The 22,154-nt window shown below is 35.5% G+C and overlaps 1 protein-coding gene across 2 annotated transcripts in view; it reads right to left on the reverse strand.

Moving 5' to 3' along the window:
• Positions 1-22,154, reverse strand: part of Syt20 (synaptotagmin 20) — a 238,264-nt gene that overhangs the window by 83,359 nt on the left and 132,751 nt on the right. The gene's annotated exons all lie outside the window — the stretch shown is intronic.

Consider the following 22,154-nt stretch of genomic DNA (forward strand, 5'->3'; position numbering starts at 1 on the left):
TTCGACTATTTCCCCTCCTAAATCACCCTCCGATCTGTTTGTGCAATTTTTTCCTGACTTACTTTCAGACTCAATAGAACGCTTGATCTGCAATTGAATCGAATAATTCTCCCGTACACTTATCCGATGTAGAATCTGTTATCAATTTCGAAGTCCTAGGCTTGGTCCCCTGATTCTTTATTTCGAAATAGCGTATCCTTTTTTTTTTGATCTTGAGAAAGATTCTTCCTTTTCGATTTAATAACTCCACCTTCCGAAGAAAACTAAGGTTACTCTTCTCCTATATATATTAATCTCCCTTTACATTATATATATATATATATATATATATATATAATATATTTTGTTAAATCTTTTTTGAAATATCAATATCATTAAGTTAAGTTAATTTAAAAACTATTATTTGTACCGGGTAGGATCATCATTTCAAAGATTTAATTCATACATTTACACTGCCCCTCGTTGAAATCCTACCCGATGCCCTCTGTACTAATGTAACATCTATATTAACATACACGCATAATATACACACACTTTCACACATGTTATTTCTCTTATTTCTTTTAAAATTATGTATAAATTCATTAAATTATATATACATTCTTACTCTCTACTTCCCTAAATTATATATACATTTATTAACGATTATATTTAGATTTTAATTTTTTTATTTTCTTTTAAAACCTTCGTTATCTATGATCGCACGAAATCTTTCCCTGGTAATAGGAATTAAATTTTTTTTACCTAAAAACGGCCGACAAACGTACATCTACGGCATGGCGTCCATAACATTTTCTTATCGTTGACCGAAGACATAAACAATGCGTTTCGACTAGAGGATCATATTTCAACGCTTGACGAGAGAACAGCTGTGCCGTCCTTTCGAGTCTATTCATACTCCGTTAATTTCTTAATTCTTAATTTCTTAATTTTTTTGGATTGGAGATAATAGTAAGATAACTTGGCGCCAGTTATTGATATCATTTATACAAATAGTAATGACGACATTTCTTAAAGTAAAAATTTACAAATCGGATTTTGTGTAGGAATATCTCCGCTCGTAGGGCACATATGTCCCTTTATTTGATACCTTTTTTTACTTTTTTTTAAAAAGATAATTTTATAATATTTTAAATATACCTTTATAAAAATATAATATTTAATATATAATATATAAAAAACAGTATTCGAGAATGATATATTTATATTCTCATTGAAAGTTGCGCAAGTAATCTCTTTCTTAGATGACAGCATCTCACAGACGCATGCATTATGCATGATCGTCCGAAATTGGTCGCCTGGGAACGCTCGCGGTCTTCTCCATTGCGCGCTCTCTCTAGCGCTCTCGTATTTTGGCCATCATGCGCATCGCATATCACTCGGGATAGCTCTTCGCTTTTGTGAAGTTCTCGCTAATAAAATCATAGAAGGACAGCTCTAATCGCAAGTGAAAGTGAAGTGATCGGGAGTGCTGCCGGATTATTTCAAGGCTATATTATCAAGGCGTGCTCATGCTCATCATGTGGCGTTCACATGGCCGGTGAATCCTTTTCTAATTTTTCTCGGCATTGGGCTTATTCACTTGGAGAAGTTTAATATAATTTCTTCAAGATCAATGGAATATCATTCAGCTCACTGGCTTCGAACTTCTCTTAGACTTTGAACTGTTACTGCTCATTTTGTGTGCAGCTCGTGGCGTGTCTCAAGGACTCTTACCGCATTGAGAATCACAAGACTAGTCAGCTGTGATATTTGTGATATAATTATAAATTAATCGCAAGCGACCCTATTCGGTCGCTCACAATCGCAGTATTTTTATAATAATTAAGCCAAATCTCAAACAAATAGTAATAGTACAAAGTGTCACGAATTAATAGAGAAGTGAATAGATTAAAATCTATTATTATTTCCATTAATACAATTCTTGACAAATAGTAAAGAAAAAACATCACGTTTAAAATTATCTGAAAATAATTAATTTGAATCTGATCCGAAATTTAAAAAACATAAAGAATAAATCGATATAGTGCATTTTAAATAAAAGGTGACATATGATTTTAATGCTCGTTTCTTTCAACATGATTCAAAATTTGAATCGAGTTTAAACTCCGATCAATGACATTTTGCATTCCATCAAGTTTTTAGTATAAATTCAAGTCAGTTAAATGATCCATTTTTGGCCGGTTAACAAGTTTGAACGGCGTTTAAGCAGAAGACAACGCAAAATGTATGTGCATATATCAGTATTTGAGAGTATGTGCAATATATTTTTTGTTTCGTATATGGATAAATTTAACGTTTATTATGATATATTATAATATTTTATCATCATCCGATGATAAATAAAGACATTATAAGATATATTGACAGAAGACTAAAAGTTAAAACCTAAAAGATTTAAATTACGTATGAACTACGTATAAACTTTTGAGGATTTAGACGACATTTGATAAGAATCATTTTCTCTGATTTTGTAAAATTTTTTGCTCTTTTTTTCTTATTTTGTTCCGTATTTTTATAAACTAAAATTATAAACAAAATTTTTATAAACAAATTTGAACTCCAAAACAAACTAACCAATTTTTTTTCTATATTCTCCCGAATTTTTTCACGAAGTTGATTATTTGGGTTTTCTTTTTGCTTGATCATCTTGATACTGTTATCAAATTTTTCATCCTTCCATTACGCTCATTATGCACCAATCATATTACTTGATACAAATTTAGTTTGAGATTAGGATTGGATATACGTTCAGTTGATCGAAATCAAAATAAAATTGAAGGAAAATAAATCAAGTTGACCGAAGATTAAACTGCGTGCAAAAGTTGAACGCAGTTTACAAGAACTCTGAGTTGAATCACATTGGAGGAAACAGACATAAATCTTTCAGTTAATAACAAAAAATAAACATTGTGAAATAAGAAGGGAGGGTGCGTCACGACGGAGCCTGACCACAAACTAGTTGTAAAAATTTGTAATTACTATTTTTATGTAAAATATCACTTCAGCCAGGAATCGAATCTGGATTTCTCCTGCTTACCGGGCAGGCATCTTATTCTTCTCCTTTATTCTTTCGACTATCGAGGCATGTGATGATATTATCACAATAACATACTTAGAGCAACACGTTAAACAATACAATGTCTCACACACACATATATACATATATTATAATATACATATATACATGTACATTCTCGAATTCTCAGGATTGGTACTCCAGCGAGCGATGATGGCCTCTCGATGGATGCAAGTCGGACTGCAACGATGACATCCTCTAACGCCATTGACAAATATACAAATAATCCTTCTGGTGCGCGGCAGAAGAAATTGCATGAAGTATGGCTCGAGCTCCTGATAGTATAACAAATATAATAAAAAATTCTGACGTACATAAAATATGGTCTGAACAAACGTAAGATATACAGGGTCCGCCATCAAAATCCGGACAAAACGAACAATTTGTTTAAACAAAATTCTATTTGTCAAAATTAAGAAATACGGGTGCCCTGGCAAAAAATAAGGTATAAATAAAGATTTGAGCATAAGCTGAATGTAAGTGAAGAGTGATAGACGTGTAAACAAATCTTCTAGGAAGCGTAGATTGGAACAATGGAACGTAAAAGAAGCATTAAAACGTTTCATAAAAAATGTTTTACGCTTCTTTTACGTTTCGCTGAACGACGCACAGAATGGAATCATGCCGCAATTAATTTATAACTATATCACAGATATCACAGCTGACACTCTTCTTTTACATTCGATTTACGCTCAAATCTTTATTTCCCGCCAGAATGGTATCTCGATGCCAAATTTAAACACAACGAAGTTTGCGTAGAACGGCGGCAAGACGTTTGTGACTCTTTTTACGCAAGACCCCAGGATGAACTCAGTCTACATTTTCATATCTCAGCAACGACTGCACCGATTAAGTTCTAACTACGCTTAATCGATAGCTGAGTATCAAATTAATAAGAAAAGTATTTTTTTTTCGTGTTTTACAAACTGAGATATCACGACGCAAAGTTCAAATTAGTACATTTTAAAAAACATCCTGATCATCGTGACTTTCTTTTTTCTATTGCAAGAGACGCTAGTGAACGCCTCTGTATGACATCTCTTGCAGCGCTCAATTTTTTGATATGTCTTTGACAGATGTCTTTCATGTGAAGTTGTATTAATAAAAAAGAAGATATAACGTGTATCACATATAATAGTAAATAATATTGTAATATATAATTAAATATTATTTTTTCAGGGTGATATCATTCTCATGACTTATGTAAAAATTGTATAAGGAAAGATATTTAATAATATTTAATAATATTTAAAAATAAATTAACATTGACACGAAAAATATTTATCATTCATTTATAATTATTTTCAGAGCAAAATGGTAAATTAATAAAAATAGAATCAGTACCAATAACCATAATATCAATAGGAGAACAATTTTATAAGGTAATAAATACCATTTTTCATTATGGATCATCTATTGAAGATGATCATTATACAAGTATATATAGAGATGAAACATCTAATGGATGGATAGACATTGATAATGCACAAATTAACAAGAAAAAATGGCCTAGAGGAGCAAAAAATGTTTATATATTTTTTTTACAAAAGATTATTAAAAAATAATTACTGATTATATGTTCTTTCTAGTATTTATATAAAGTATAGAAATGTTTCAAATATGCTAAATAATAGATATTAGTTACTAAAAAAAATGAGTGATATCCGAACAAAATTACCTTTTAAAAAAAGTAAAAAATAACGCCAAATTCACGCGCCCCTTTTTTTATTTAAAAGAATGTGAATATAAAAGAAAGAATTTATACAAAAATTTCGATAAAAATCTTGTTAGTAATAAATTTCATATTGGTACAAAAGAGGATTTGCTATATGCAAATCTAGTACCTGTTGAAGGAATTAGGTGTCCTACTGGATTCCGAGTTTATAAAATCTGAGACATCTCTGCGAAATAGTTTACTATCCGGGTGTAATTGTCCTCTCGAGCTTTTTTAAGCTTGAAATAAAGACGTTTCTCAGGAATAAGAGTGGCATTGGAGAGTGTCGCCGCTGCGGTTCGACATGCATCCATCAAGAGAATAGGATCATCTCTCTGGAGTACCGGGGATTCGAAAATATACATGTATATATGTATATTATAGTATGTATATATGTGTGTATCATTGAATTGTTGACGTGTTAGTCTAAATACATTATTTGCGATAAATACCATCACATGCCTCTAATAGTCGAAAGAATAAGATGCCTGCCCGATAAGCAGGAGATCTACGTTCGATTCCTGGCTGACATTTTTCGCAAAAATAATTACGAATTTTTACGACTGGTTCGTGGTTGGGCCTCGTCGTGGCACACGCTCTCTCTTCTTATCCTTTTTTTTATAAAAGATCACCAAATATAATTATTAAGATAATAAAATATAGATATAATAATAAGATGTGATCAAAAACTGACGCCAACTTTCTAATTCAATAAAATAAAAAGAACTTTACAATGAAATACATTTTATTTTGTAGTTCATTTTTATTTGAAAAGTCATTTCATTATTTCTACACATTTCTACAATATGATATTAAAAAATGATGCAACTTTTAATTCTATAAAATAAAAAAGAAACTTTGCAAAGATGAAGAAAGATGTTATCAATCCAAAATTAATGTCAATTTGTAGTTGCCAAAAAAATTTTATTGAATTATTGTATGATACTTGTGTTATTTATATAAAAATAAAATATAAAAGTATAACGACTTCCGAATTACCCCCCATTATTTAATCATGAATCACGAGCCCTCGGCCGACCAATCGTCGGAGTACCGACATGGCGATCTCTCCGATTCCATCGTCGGGTAAATTTACGTCGAATATCAGACGCAAGACAAATTGAAACAGCACGAATTCACGTGAACAGAACGTGAATAAACAATAGACCGCGCGTTGAGCCACCGCCACTGGCCCCGCTACCGACCGCGCCATCAAGCATCTTCGCGGAATCGTCGAGCGCGTTCAACGAATTGTCTCGAATCTTCCGGCGAGATCATTCCCGGAATCATCCCAGACCCGAGCTCAGCCGACCTGTACCCGATTACTCCCTACGGCTAACTCGGATATATTAAGTGACTCCGGTGGATGATCGTGGCTTATCATCGACGAGACAGTAAAGCGTCCAGTACTGCTCTCGCATTCCCATTCCCATCCGATAAAAGCGATCTAGAGTGCTTCCTAGCGAGCTTCTGGCCGATCGCTCCTATTACCAAAGCACACAAGTTTTCCCGCAGATTAAGGAGCTTCTTAATTTGGGCCCTGAGGTAGGCCCTTGTGTGCACAGTCCTCCGCTGATGATAGAAGAGCAGGGAGCTTCCTGCATCCAAGTCACAGCAAAATTAAACATCCCGATCACCGCCCGAAAAGAACTGACTAAAGACGAGGCGAAATACCTGACAGACAAATAGCTGACAATAATACGCGTTCCGAGACGCCACGCACCGTCGCGCCCGCGCGCCTATCACCGCGAACGCGCCGAATTCACAAAAAAGACTGCGAACAAGTCTATTGTAACAATTCCCGGAATTCGCAAAGCTTTTCGAGAAACAACGAACACATTTATCACACATAAGACCAAATTCCAGAAAACACGCTGTAAATATTGTACATAAGAAAACTCAATCAGTACCTGTAAATAAATTCAAATTACTTTTAAAAATATAAATACATGTATATAACAAAATAGCATCTCTATATTTTATTTCTCTCTGAGTAATTTTGACTCTGAGTAATCCACACCCGACGCTATCCCGCGAAACACCGATCCATGATCCGCGAGGAATTGCAAGCGTTTTAAAAGAAAATCTGATATGTAAGAAAAAAAAACGACGTACGAAAACTTCACGCGCCCAGGTCGCATTAAAACACGTACGTACACACTTACTGTATTATACCCTTATTGTTTATCTTCTTTATATTAATAATGTAAACGTTATTTTTAAAAATATTTATAAATAAAATTTTTTATTTAATTTTTATTTATATAATTTATAATTTTTTTAACATTGTATGTATAAACATATAATTTAAAAAAAATTTATTAATAAATATTACAACATGTGCGTTTATACTGTGAATAATATTCTAATAAAATAAGGTTTTAAGTTTCTTACATTATTTATGTAAAAAATATTTTATTAATTAATAAGTAAAAAATCTTAAAATATATTAAATTTTATTTCAAACTGTTTTCTATTTGTCTGTCACATAGTTCAATACTATTATTAAGTGTAATTTTAATGTGACTTGGGTACGTGAAGTTTTTGTACGTCGTTTTGTTTTCTTACACATCAGATTTCATTTTATATTTTATTTTTATAAACACAAATACAATAATTCAATAAAATTTTATTGACTATAAATTGACATTAATTTTGGATTAATACCATCTTTTTTCACCTTTGTAAAGTTTCTTTTTTACTTTATAGGATTAAAAGTTTGTGCCATTTTTTGATATCATGTTTTTTGTAGAAATAAACGACTTTTCAAATAAAAATGAACTGCAAAATAAAATGTATTTCACTATAAAGTTCACTATAAAGTTCACTATAAAGTTTTAGCGGTTGTTCTTTTTATTTGATTAAATTAGAAGTTTGCGTCAGTTCTTGATATCACATCTTTTGTAATAATATAAAATTTATTCAAATGATAATTATAAACAGAATCCGAGCCAAGCGGTTGTCATTGCTTCACATTTGTTACAATGTATGATTTTATTAGGTGTACAAAAAAGTTCTGAGCTTTTTTTTGTAAAATTCAATCTTTACTCAAAAACAAACAAAAAAATATTAATCAGCGAAATATTCCCCGTTTGCATTAAAGACCTTTTGCCATCTTTCTGGTACCTTGCGAATTCCTTGACGATAGAAGCTCACCGGCTTCGAAGCGATAAAGTCATCAATGCATTTTCGTATCTCTTCAAATCTCACGAAATGTGTATCAGCCAAATGATGCTGCAGCGACCGGAATAGGTAGTAATCGGAAGGCGCCATGTCTATACGCCGCGTGCGGGAGAAGTTCCCAGCCTAACGCAAAGATTTGGTCCTGAGTCGTTTTCGCAACATGTGGTCGAGCATTGTCATGAAGCAAGATCACTTTACGATGTCCTTGGCCAGTAAATGGCCTCTTTTCTTCTAATGCATCGCTCAAATTGGTTAATTGTTGTTGGTAGCGGTCTGCCGTGATTGTTTTACCCGGTTGTAACAACTCGTAATACAACGCACCTTTCTAATCCCATCAGATACAGAAAGCAAAACCTTCTTAGCGTGGATATTGGGCTTTGGTGTCGAAGGTTGACCAGGTCAACTCATGATTTTCTACGTTTATGGTTATCATAAAGAATCCATTTTTCATCGCCTGTAATGATTTTGTGCAGAAAATCTTTTTTCGGGGACTTTGAAAGCAAAGTGAGTGCAGTGTCACGCCGACGATTTTTGTTGTCTTCGGATAATTCATGCGGAACCCATCTGCCTTCCTTCTGAACCTTTCCCATCGTATGTAAACGTAATGGTTTGCTGCTTAACGCCAAGCTGTTCTGCAAGCTCTTTTTCAGTTTGCGCAGAATTTATATCCAGCAGTGCTTGCAATTCGTCCGTTTCAATCTTTTGAGGGCGTCCAGCACGCGGTTCATCTTCAAGACTGAAATTTCTTGGGCGAAATTTTTGATACCATCTTTTACATGTAGTATGACTTACAGCGTTCTCTTCATATGCAGCACAAATCATTGCAGTGATTTTAGCAGCATTTTTCTTCAGATGAAACGCGAAGTGGATGGAAAATCGAATATGCTCTTTTGTTATTGCCACCGTGAACACTACTGATTTTATGTGCATTAAACGCCAAACGTATGGCATTTTAAAAGGCCAAATGTCAACGCAAAACCGCAAACCGGTGGTTTAAAACCGCAAAAGGGTGGGAAGATATATAAAATTTAAATTGTTATTTCAGTTGTATGAAATCTAAAGCTCAGAACTTTTTTGTACACCTAATAAAATAATGCCAAAGTTATGACAAATAATTAACAAACGTTTTGATCTTTACAAACAGGTCATATTCAGTGCAAAAATAAAATATATTGTCCGCAAACCGTTATCATATGTAATAAAAATAAAAATCGTTATCATTGTTGTCAAATTGCTTCATGGTCGATGTTCAAGGGAAATTACGTGGTGTCCAGAAACGTGATTGTACCGAGTTGTTGCAATAAGATTGTATTTGGTCAAGCATGATTCTCTTTCTACATCTAATCAATGCACCAAATTAAAACATAATGGAGTGTAAAATTTAACAAATGAGCAAACAAAAGTTAAAATATGTATAAAACCAAGACAATAGAAGTCTCACGCGATTAATTTAATTAACCGGTTTCGTTTATAATTGTAACGGTACGCCTCCCACGCACCGTTCTAAATGTAAATGCGACCGGGCTCTGCGCCCGCTATCGAACACATCGACCGTTGCGCGCAACAAACACGCACTCATTACGTGCGTGTCAAACACCGCCGATGAACCGCGCTATTTTGTAAGTTGCAAAATAACAAACGCAGCCGAGTATATAAATCCAGCCGATTAACGATAAAAGAACCAGATCGATCCGATCCTCCGACCAGTTCTCATCTCTAATCGATACCAAAAAACCGAGACCAAGTATTCCTGATCTCCGCCGAGCATACTTAACACCAGGTATCATCCATCTACCAAAGTGAGAAAATCGAGACAGAGCATTTTCAGTCCCCGTCAAGCATACTTGGCTCTCGCTTCTCCGAGACAGAGCATTCTCAGTTTCAGCGCTTCCTTGCTAACAACACGAGCAAAACCGGGACGGAGCATTCTCAGTCCCCAACAAGCATACTTGTCACTCGTTCTTTCTATCTTCCCACTCCGGGACGGAGCATTCTCGGTCTCATTACTCTTGCCATTACACGAGCACACGGGACAGAGTATTCTCAGTTTTCGACAAGTTACTTGTCTCTCGTGTAAAATCCACGAATAGGAGCGAGCATTCTCCTGTCATTCGAACGCGCATCGATCGCGACAATACCGAATAACGCGAGCATACACCGCGAGTGCTCCTGACGAATCGCCGTTCAACCAATCACGCGCCTTCGCGACCCCGTCACGAATCAATTTCTCGTTCCGACGCCCGCACTCCGAGTGCACCTCGTATACTTCGCGCGCACCGAAAGTTACACGTCGAACCGGACGTAACACCAGCCAATAAGCGAACCAATCAACACCGAATCACCGAAAGCGAATCAGCACCGCTATATGTGTATCTACATCAATTAAATCGAATAAATATATTTTTTTTTACTAACATCCGAGTCAAATAACCTTATTAATTTCCGAATCCGGCAACTGACGAGCACGTCCGCGCACCCGAACTCGCACAACACCGCCCGGCGAGGACGGATCGTTATATAATTATCATTTGATTTTACATCATCAGAGCCTGCATAATTTCTTCTATTTTATAAAATTTATTACTAAAAAGATCTTTTGTAGATGGAAATTTTTGTATAAAATTCCCAGATAGCAAAATGTCAGCAGTATACCAGCGCTATACCAACAAATCCGATCATGACTTTGTAGTAGATTTCAAGCTGCTGCTTCCCAATTAAGCTTAGTTTTTTGCGGCACATCTTGTCAGCATAGAATAATGACAAAAATGTAATAAAAATCGAATATTGCTTTCTATCTCATTGTGATAGTAGATATTGTGCAAAGTGTAAGATACTGGCAGCAGAAATCGAGCACAGTGTGACGACCATCACAATGTGACGACAAAATTGCAGCAGATACGACACGATCTGCTTTATCAGCTGTTACAGAAGGTAACAAAAATCAAATATAATATGCTGTCATATTGTGGCGACAAAATTGTAACAGAAATCGAATAGGGCCTGTTGGTATAATCTGCCAACAAATCGACAATAGAAATCGTACATAATTCTACGTGTGTCTAAACACAATAATTAGAAAACTACCGCTAGATTGCGTCCGTTTGTTGCATGTAAAATTTATCAAACTTTCTATATAAGCGAAATTAAAATTTAAACGTGTATGCGTTTGATGCAAGACGTAATTGTCCAACAATTACATAGGTAGTTAATGAAGTGTAGTACCTGGGAAATAGTACATCATATAAAATGTACAATGTTTGATACATTATATTAGGAGATATTATATAAAAATCAAAAGAATTATAGTTTCTGGAACTTATATCTTTAAAAAGGATTTTATAACTTATTTGTGCTGTAAAAAATATATTAATTTCATTTAGTAAAATAATTAAAAATTATTCTTCTAAAGTAAGAGATAGAAAAAATAATAGAGACATTATTTTTCAAAATCTTTTAGTAATAACAATGTCACAATTTAAATATTTACGAAATAGAATTTGCTCGATATCTATTGTTAATTTGTCAACAAGTTATATTAACAGGCCCTATTCGATTTCTGCTGCATTTTTGCCGTCACATCGTGACGGCACACTATACTCGATTTCTGCTGCTTTTCTGCCGACGCTAAGTACACACATTGGGGATCTCGTTCCCAGAGGGCGCGAGCTATTAAGAGCTATTGAAACTTTGGGATTGAATATAGTGCCCTCGGGACATCTTACCTACTGGCCTGTGAAGCTCCCTGATCTAATTGATTTTTGCATAACAAAAGACATTTCAAAAAATTACATCGAGTGCAAGGACTGTCTGGAACTTTCCTTTGATCATACACAGTATTGATAACATTGGCTAATGACATATCAAACCTAGTAGGTGTATGTTATACAATAATGTAGGAGGATGAAAAATCAATTATAACGCAGAGCCAGTCAGAGCATTTATAAATGACTGATCGATCATACCGATCGTGTTTGCGAGTTTATCCGCGTCGCGTGAAATAAACACGCGTAGCGAATTTTGAGGAGTCGAAAAGGAACCCCGTAAGAGAAAGAAGTTACGAGTTAAAGAGATATCGATAGACAAGAGACACGAGATAAGAAGAGTCAAATTAAGGATATTTGAAAGACTATGTTTCTGACGGACTGATTATCTTGAGGTAACGAGTCACGCGGACATAATTCAAATAAACTGTTTAATATATATTATGTGTAATATGGATATTAATTTAATAACACTTAACATACAGCTTTGTTCTTATTTTGTTTTAATATTTTTATTGATTGTTCTTACAAATTTCCATTTTTGTTAGACTTATATTAAACAAAATTCTTTTAAATATATATGTTTATCATTTATTATCTTACAATACTGATTAGCTTACTTTTCGCAGCCTTAATTCCTCTCTTAATAATAAAGTGAGGCTGAATTCGGAGAAAGATATTGATGCAACAGTGAAATATCCTAACAACTTGGTGCAAGAGGCTTCTTGGAAGTTTACTCCTTTAAAACTAGGGAGAGCAAACTATGTTCTCGGATATTATTATGGCTAGGGTTGCTGAGAAGAGAAGATTGCGGAAACTTAAACAACGCGTTGTTCTCGTACTAAAACACGCCTAAACTGGTCTGTAAAAGAGCTCAAGAAACTCCTTAGTGCTGAAAGAAATTATGGCGTTCATACCTACAGCAATTTGATACATTCACAGCTATCGATTATTCCCTTTGAAGAACTACGAAAAGGTTAAAGCAATCCAAGGCTGCATCTCCTCCACTGCATCACGAAGACAGAAGTTGGGCTCATAGTGATTCGGAGAAAGCTTCTATCTTTGCAGAACATTTACAAAATGTGTTCACACCACACTCATAGGCTCAGTCAAGCTTAAATGCAACATCATCTAAATACTCCACTTCCTTTGGGAGAGCATATTAAAAACTTCTCCAAATTTGAAGTTGTTAAAATAATTAAAAACCTGGATCTGCAAGAAGGCTCCTGGTTATGATTTTATTACTGAAAGGATCTTAAAAGAACTTCCGAGTGCGGACGTTCTTTATCTTACTTAGCTGTTTCACGCTATGTTGAAATTCAATTTCATACTTCTTCAATCGAAAATGGCCTTGGTAAGAATGATCATTAAACCTGATAAAACACCTGAGAACACCAAATCGTATAGACCAAGCAGTCTGTTGCCTACATCTGCTAAGATTTTAGAAATATTTGATATTTTTCGCAAAAATAATTGCGGATTTTTAGGATCATCATCTCTCTGGAGTACCGGTCGTGGAGATTCGAGAATATACGTGTATATATGTATATTGTAATGTATGTATATATATATATATATATATATATATATTGTAATGTATGTATATATATATATATATATATATATATATATATATATGTGTGTGTGTGTGTGTGTGTATCATTGAATTGTTGACGTGTTATTCTAAACACGTTATTGCGATAAATATCATCACATGCCTCTGTGATCGAAAGAATAAGATGCCTGTCCGGTAAGCAGAAGATCCAGGTTCGATTCCTAGCTGAGGTGATATTTTTCGCAAAAATAATTGCGGATTTTTACGATTATTGGTTTATGGTCGGACTCCGTCGTGGCATACGCCTTCCCTTTTTATCTCCTTTTTATAAAACTAGGATCACCAAGTATAATTATAAAGATAATAAAGTAGACCTTGTCAGCTAGGATGCATCTTCAATTGAAGAGAAAAAAATTCGTTCCACCTATCAATTTGGATTTAGAGGCCAATTGACCAAGTTTACAGACAAAATCCGCCTATCTATGAAGAGAAAAGAATACTGCTCAGCTGTCTTCTTAGACGTAGCTCAGGTTTTTGACTGCATATGACACGATAGCTTATTGTATAAGATCAAAACCAGCCTTCCCTGTTATTATTCAACTGTTCCCTGTTATTACTTCACCAATAGGCACTTTCTGTTGACTGTGGGGGAAGATATCTGGCCTTCACTCTGTCCATGCAAAAGTTCCTCAGTGTTCTGGAATCTCTCTTATACCTCCTCTGTACGGTTGACTTGCCTATGAGCTGTGCTGTGATGCCCGATACCTTCGATAACAGTGTTATTGGCTTTTCACTCGAACCCCGCGATTGTCTCCATCATTCTTCAGGTCAGCATAGATAGGATATTCACTTGGATGGATAACTAGCGAACAAAGGCTAATGAAGTAAAATCTATGCATGTCACTTTCACAACCAAGAAGAAATATTGCCCATTCATCAAAATCAACAATGTAGAGATGCCTCAGGCGGAGCATGTGAGATATTTAGGTATTCGTCTGAATAGACATTTAACCTGGAAGAAGTACATTTTCACCAAAGAAAAACAGTTAGGCTTCGTAAGACTTACTGGCTGGTTGACCCTAAATCGCAATTAAACCTTAGCAACAAATTGCTCTTATATAAAACTATATTTAAATTCATCTGGACATATGGGATTTAACTATGGGGCACTTCGTCTCATTCTAACATTGAAATTATACAATGATTTCAGTCAAAAATGCTCAGAATTACAACAAATGCATCATCACCAACGAGATGCTGCACCGTGATTTAAAATACCTTTTATCCTATAGCTGAACAAGCCACCATCCTCCAGCCGATTAGGTCATCTCCTACGGCTGACTAAGCCGTCGGCCGATTAGGCCGTATCCTACGGCTGATCAAGTCATATCCTACGGTTGACCAAGCCGCATCCATCGGCTGACTAGCCGCATCCACCGGCTGACCAAATCATATCCTCTGGTCGCCTCCGCCGATTGACTAAATTGCGATACCATTCCTTTTCAGAGCAAGACATCGAGATAATTGGCACAATTTAAGGAGCACAGCCTTAATTGTCATAATCTCACCACCACAGCGAATCAATCACCAGGAAAAGGATACTAGATACTTAGGACTGCAATTGGACCTAGGCAATAAGTGTTCACGCGACGACGTCTATAACGGGTCCAGGTGAACAACTAACTAGAGTGCTTTCTCCCCAAACATATACAAAATAATATATACATATATACTCAATTAATATATAACTTAAAAAGTAAACACACTTCTTTTATACATATTGTAAGATATAGTGACATATCAATAATTATATCTGTGTACAGAACCTTCAATCATTTACACACAACACATTTCAATCCACAACACATTTCAATCCTCAAGCAATACACACATATAATCACAAAGCGCTACTGACATAATCATAGCGATAATCAATTAGAGTACCATACCTTCACATAGCGTTTCGATTTCTATAATAAAATTTCTATAATATAATATTTGAAGATATTTTTATATTAATACATTATTTTATATTAAAATGTTATAAAAATTAAAAATATACACGCAAAATTGTTTCGTCATTTATTATAGCTGATAATGATGGCAATGACGACAATGACGACGATGCTTCTTAAAATAAAAATTTCCAAATCGGACTTTGCATAGGATATCTCCGCTCGTAGGGCACATAGAAAAAAAATAAAAACATTTTTATTATGCAAATCAAACTCAAGCTATCCATCGATTCTGCTTAAAAATTTGATCGATATATTTGCTTTATATAAAACTTTTGCAGTCTGTACCTAACAAATTAATTGCTAACCTAGTAGATTGAAGAAACAACATTGAGTTCTTAGAATTAGATACATAATATGATACATAAAGTGTACATTTGTTCATATATATATTTGTTCATATATGTAAATGTAAGTATAAGTTTCTCATATATGTATACAAATATGTACCCAGCAAAATATTGACAGAGTATCGATAGATTTAATCACAAAATGTTAGCAGATTGATTTTGATTGTATAGAACGTAAGTTCTATTGATAAAATCTGTTGATATTTTATGTTAGACTAATGGCAGAAATGGAGTAGGCTCTACGTATATGTATGCTATCAATCTGCCGTCATGTTATGTCAAACTCTGCTTAGTTTTTGTTATTAATATATTAGCAAGCTTTGTCATATTTCTGACAGTAATTTGTCGACATCGTCAGATATTACAAATCCTGTTTGTATTTGTTGCCCTTCTGGCATTAAAAGTTGATTGCATATTCTGTTAAAAATCTATAGATTTGGGATATGAATGTATACATGAATGCATAAATGTATGTATATATTTATGTATGTTTAGATGTGCATAGATGTGCAGATGTATGGTCCTTTATCGGAATTCATTCATCTCTCCATATCACTTTAATATAATAAGTTAACTAAATGTTAATTTGTTAATTTTCAAGTCCATAATTCGTAAAATACTTAATGAAAAAATACTTTATCATAGTTTTGAAAAGAATCATCCAAATATGAAATAAAAAATGAGGGTTTCAATTTAAAAAATTGTGGTGATCTTGATCTAATCTTAAGAACATATTCTTAAAGTCAACAAAAGTCACTACTTTTTTTTTAAACTAATTAACTTGTCTGAAATATTTTTGTCTTAACAATACAATAAAGGACTATACGAGCCAAACTGGATGACAATTGCTAATTTATTCTTTTAATATCAATTTACAAATAAGATCGCGATAAACATAAACAAAAAACAAACGTTTCGACCCTTACTGTGATCTTCATCAATGTAATCTTGCATTAAAACCGACAAAATATTCGTAACTTATTCTAAGGGATAATATGCCTTACGGTGTAAAATAATTGCTTCGCATCGCGCAATTGGTGACAATTGTGATCCTCGTGGAAGAAATTTCGATAAGACAATTGTACGATCAGGCTTAATCCAAATCATCTCGATTCTATATGAAACCGATAAAATTACTTTCAAGTTGCAAATTTGAGGTGGTACAAATGTAAAAAGAAAATGTTCGATCAAATTAATCATGAATTTAAAATTTAACGAGAGTACAAACGGAGTATAGAAAAATTAATCATGAGTTAATAACAATCAAAACTGAAAACGATATCATCAAATATAATCGTCAAAAAAAACATTGTTATTTATAATGAAAGGATTAATCAGGTATTCATGTATAGTCAAAGTATATGTTAAAATGTTAAATAAATAATTAAGTGAACGATAAATAAAAGTATAAGAAATAAAAAGAATAAGAAAAAAGCCCTAATAACAGTATAAAATAAATATGAGGGTAGTCTGAAAAGTTTTGAGCCTAACATAGTGTTACGTCCGAGGGACTTCACGAATTCTTCTCTTTCGGAAAAAGAAAACGGCATCTCGAATGATCTAGAAAGACCCTAAATAAATATACAAAATTCCTCTCGAGACACGTCTCACTATCTAAAAATAATTTTTTTCTTTTTGCGATAGATACAAACGACGGACGGGACCATCCGAAGTTGTCGCCAAATTTGTTTAATTAGAATCTGTGCGTGATTTTTCATTTCGTGTGATTCGAGTCACAATTCAGCGAAGGCATCACCTCTCGTCCATCATCTCCGCTCGGCTACAACAAAAGTAAGTCCATTTTGTCATTCTCCTACGCAGTTGACTGGCTGTTTCATTCGCGCGTTTTAAATTGTTTCTTTTAATCACCTCAACATCCCAAACTGACAAGCCGCCAATTGACTCGGTGTAGCTGCCCCCCATCCCGATTCCTCAATTCTTTTATCTCTCTTAATTCAATCTCTCTCTCTCTCTCTCTCTCTCTCTCTCAACTTTGTCGGCACCGAAAAATTTATGACATACCAATAAAATTCAAAAATATTAACAAAACCAAATTCTTAATGGATAAGAAACGCATCGAATCGTTCGAGGGTGATACTCCCCAAATTGGTGAGGAAACGCCAATCAAGAAGAAGCGATTAACGGCCGTTGGCGGGCACACCAATGATTGAGGGTGTGGAATGGTGGATAAAATTTTCACTAACAAGTTCCATCATTTGCTGGGAATTCCGGAATCAAAAAAATAACCACAATTCACAGAACACCGCTCCCCTCCTTTCTCTATACTCGCAATTTTTTTTAAATATTATTCGACAAGCCAACGAAAAAATCCATCACGCCCTCAAATATTCCCACCCTTCCGGAACTCCTTATAAACCGCGACTTGGAGCGGATCACTCTCTTTCCTCTCCTCTTCGCTCTACGCCTGGACGGGACCATCCGAAGTTGTCACCAAATTTGTTTAATTAGAATCTGTGCGTGATTTTTCATTTCGTGTGATTCGAGTCACAATTCAGCGAAGGCATCACCTCTCGTCCATCATCTCCGCTCGGCTACAACAAAAGTAAGTCCATTTTGTCATTCTCCTACGCAGTTGACTGGCTGTTTCATTCGCGCGTTTTAAATTGTTTCTTTTAATCACCTCAACATCCCAAACTGACAAGCCGCCAATTGACTCGGTGTAGCTGCCCCCCATCCCGATTCCTCAATTCTTTTATCTCTCTTAATTCAATCTCTCTCTCTCTCTCTCTCTCTCTCTCTCTCTCATTTACATAGTGAACCAAACAGAAGCCCCATCCCGAATAAACAAACGAAGTGGACATTGCGACACCGTCGGGAAAAACAGAATAAACGGATTCGTCGTGAAAACAAACACGCCGAAGAACTCACGGAGCGATTGATCGCAATAGAACCGAGACTCACCGACATCTCTCTAAGAGAATACGCCACCGCTCTTCGCTCCGCGGCAGAATTCGGGAGGCAATGTACTCTAGAAAATTTCAACATAGAGAAATTTTACGATCTTGTCCGCCAATTTCCTCGCTCTCTCATCCATCCATCACCGGGATCCTTCTACATTAGAAGAAAATTCAAGCCCGACAACCAGTTTTGAAATCAAATTTCAAACCATCAAATCCACGATATAATCCCAATGTACATTTCCCGTAACCCCCTTCCCTACTTTGTCCCTGTAAAAGCCTTTCGTAGCGCTCACCTCAATCCTCCCCTACACCTTCATCCCAATCTTGTTGATATGTTTGCAATAACTAACTTTTTGCCCCAATTAGAACAATTGGGAATATAGATTTCGAACCTTTCAATTGTACATGTTTTAGATACCGGATTTCCTATTGTTTGAAGTTTGTGTGCGAAATTTCCGACATCCGAATGTACATTTTAACATTACATTATTTCATCATAAGATTTGTTGTATTTTCCTTTCTTTTATTACCTTTAATTAAATCGTAGCTAATCCGAATCTCGTCTTTATTTATTTACAAAAATCTTGACCCCGAACCGTTTACGCCTCCCTGAAGGTCGCACGAGGTCCATCCCTGGTTAAAGAGATTCGGTTCTCTGATCTAAAACGGACCGCCGACCGCGCTAGCGCAGGTAAGGGGTTATAGCATCACTGACATTGACCCATTCCCTGTGCCCCTTGGTGGCGCGTTTGCTCGCGGATCGACCCCACGACCGATCCGGAAGATCAAAGACAGTTCCGTGCGTCCACCCGAGTTTCCCATCCTGACCACAAACATAATTTCTCCTTTCGAAGCTCGGACGTAACAATAGAAACAAGTATTTTTTCGGTCAAATATAATTTTATTTTTCAACATAATCTCCTTTTAAGTCGATACACTTTTCCCATCGATACTCTAACCTCTTTAACCCCCAAATAGTAGTTGGCATCTTGTTTCGCAAAATAGGCATTTACGTATGCGATGACCTCCTCGTTCGATGAAAATCTCTGTCCTCCAAGCGAAACTTTAAGCTTAGGAAACAGGAAAAAGTCGCTGGGGGCCAGATCTGGTGAATACGGTGGGTGGTCAACCAATTCGAAGTGCAGTTCGTGAATTTTGGTCATGGCGACCGCCGAAGTGTGAGCAAGTGCGTTGTCTTGATGGAACAGCACTTTCTTTTTCTTCAAATGTGGCCGTTTTTTTGCAATTTCTGCCTTCAGCTTATCAAGTAATGATGCGTAATACGCTCTCGTTATTGTTTTACCTTTTTCAAGATAGTCGATACACACAATTCCGTGACTATCCCAAAAAAACAGTCGCCATTACCTTCCCAGCTGATGGAACCGTCTTCACCTTTTTCGGAGCAGGTTCACCCTTTGCAGTCCACTGTTTTGACTGTTCTTTTGTCTCTGGAGTGTAGTGGTAGATCCAAATTTCATCTACAATTATGAATCGACGCAAAAAATCTGACTCGTTTCGCTTGAACCGCTCCAACAGGGCCTTAGAAATGTTCATTTGAATTTGTTTTTGGTCCAAAGTGAGCAAGCGCGGTACCCAATGCGCGGATAGCTTGCGCATATCCAATTCTTCAGTCAATATATGACAAACGCGTTCTTTCGACATGCCCATAGCCTCTGCTATCTCTCTAATTTTGATTTGACGGTCGTCCAGTACCATTTGGTGAACATTTTCGATGTTATCAGCAGTGGTCGCAGTTTTTGGCCGTCCCGAAGGCTCATCATCAGCCAAGCTGGTACGACCATGTTTAAATTCAGCTGCCCATCTTTTTATGGTGGCAAATGATGGAGCCCCGTAAACAGCATCCAAATCAATTTTAATTTGCGTAGGCGTATTGCCTTTCAAATGTAAGAATTTAATCACGGCAAGATATTCAATTTTTTCCATTTTTACAAAAACACTAACATCGCCTGACACAAACGACTGTCAAACAACAACTGAGCGTCCAAAATGGCTGAAATTTTCACAAAAGTCTTTCAAAGCATATACTATTGTAGTACTAGAATGGTTTTGACGAGTAACATTATCTTCATGTTAAGGCTCAAAACTTTTCAGACTACCCTCGTATATTATAATAAATTAATTGTAAAGTGTGATCATACCTGATGGTAAAAATTGCGAAGTGTTAAGAGAAAAATATCTATAGACTGTAGGACTGAAACTCCTCGAACAACATATTGTGAGCAAATGATGTGAGCACATGCTAACGAAGATCTAATTACAGGAAGAGATAGTGAGAAAAAAGAAGGGGATTGGTAGGGGAAATAACGATGGAAAAGACGGGAAGAAATAAAGTGGTGAAAATAAATGTAGAAGAGGAAAGGAGTTAAGAGAAAGAAAGGGAGTTAAGAATAGGAAGATATGTGTCTGAGAGAAACTCCGTGTCACTCTGCTTATTTAAACTTTTCCGTTGTTTTTTAATGTGTACCATTTCAGAAGTAGATCTCTTCTTGAATTCAATGGTTTTCATTTTGTCAATAAACTTAATAGGTTCTATATGGAATCGGATCACGTTTAGCTTCTTTGGATGTTATCTCTTTATTCACTAACGTTCCAACAGACTTAGTTTTAGAGAGTATAAACAAAAGATGGGATCTGATTTTCTCTGAATAAAACAATCATACCTTTAAAGGAATTTATGCTTGCCATTAAATTAATAATCAGTTCGTTTTTCACCTTTAATATTATACAATAAAATTTACAAGCAAGTTTTTGGCACTCCCATGGACTCCCCTCTATCTCCAATCATCGCGGATCAATATAGAATCTGGAAGAGACGGCAATTCGAGGTTTACTGTTTCAACTATCTTTTTATTACCGTACGTCGATGATATAGTTTTTATATTTTTTATTTTATATTTTTTGCGCATCATATACTCTCGATATCGTACTGGGTAGTTTTAATGCGAAAAGTTGAAATTTATGATGGAAAAGGAAGTCGATCGCCGTCTTAGTTTTCTCGACACTTTGCTCATTATCAAAGATAATAGAATCGTTTTTAATCGTTACTGTTACGTCGTGGGTGTTACGACTGCACGATTCTTCTCTTTCGGGTATCTGTTATTAGAATTTAATTAAGCAGATAAACGAGTGACGCATGTTTTGTTACTCTGTTAGATCGCGACGGTCACACAACTGATCTCTTCCGGAGATCAGTTTCTAGAATTCGGCTAAGCGGATAATCCCTATTATCTTAATCGCTGAAGTACACCGACGTTACATCTTGATAACTGCGCGACTCTTCTCTTTCGGATATCAATTATTAGAATTTAGTTAAATAAACGAATGACACATGTTGTGTTACGATCGCGACGGCTACGCCGCTAATCTCTTCCGAGAGTCGATTACTAAGAATTAGGCTAAGCGGATAATCCCTATTATCCTAATCACGGAAAAACAATACGTGTACAGATGTTTTCCTCAACGAAATCATATATATATATATAGTGCCCTTAAAGGCACGGAAGTCACTCTCTCTGCAACGTCCCATTTCTTTACACGGTCGGAATATTTCGTTTT

Source organism: Pogonomyrmex barbatus, unplaced genomic scaffold (assembly GCF_055798465.1).
Source record: "Pogonomyrmex barbatus isolate J1 unplaced genomic scaffold, ASM5579846v1 scaffold14, whole genome shotgun sequence".
Classification (NCBI taxonomy): domain Eukaryota; kingdom Metazoa; phylum Arthropoda; class Insecta; order Hymenoptera; family Formicidae; genus Pogonomyrmex; species Pogonomyrmex barbatus.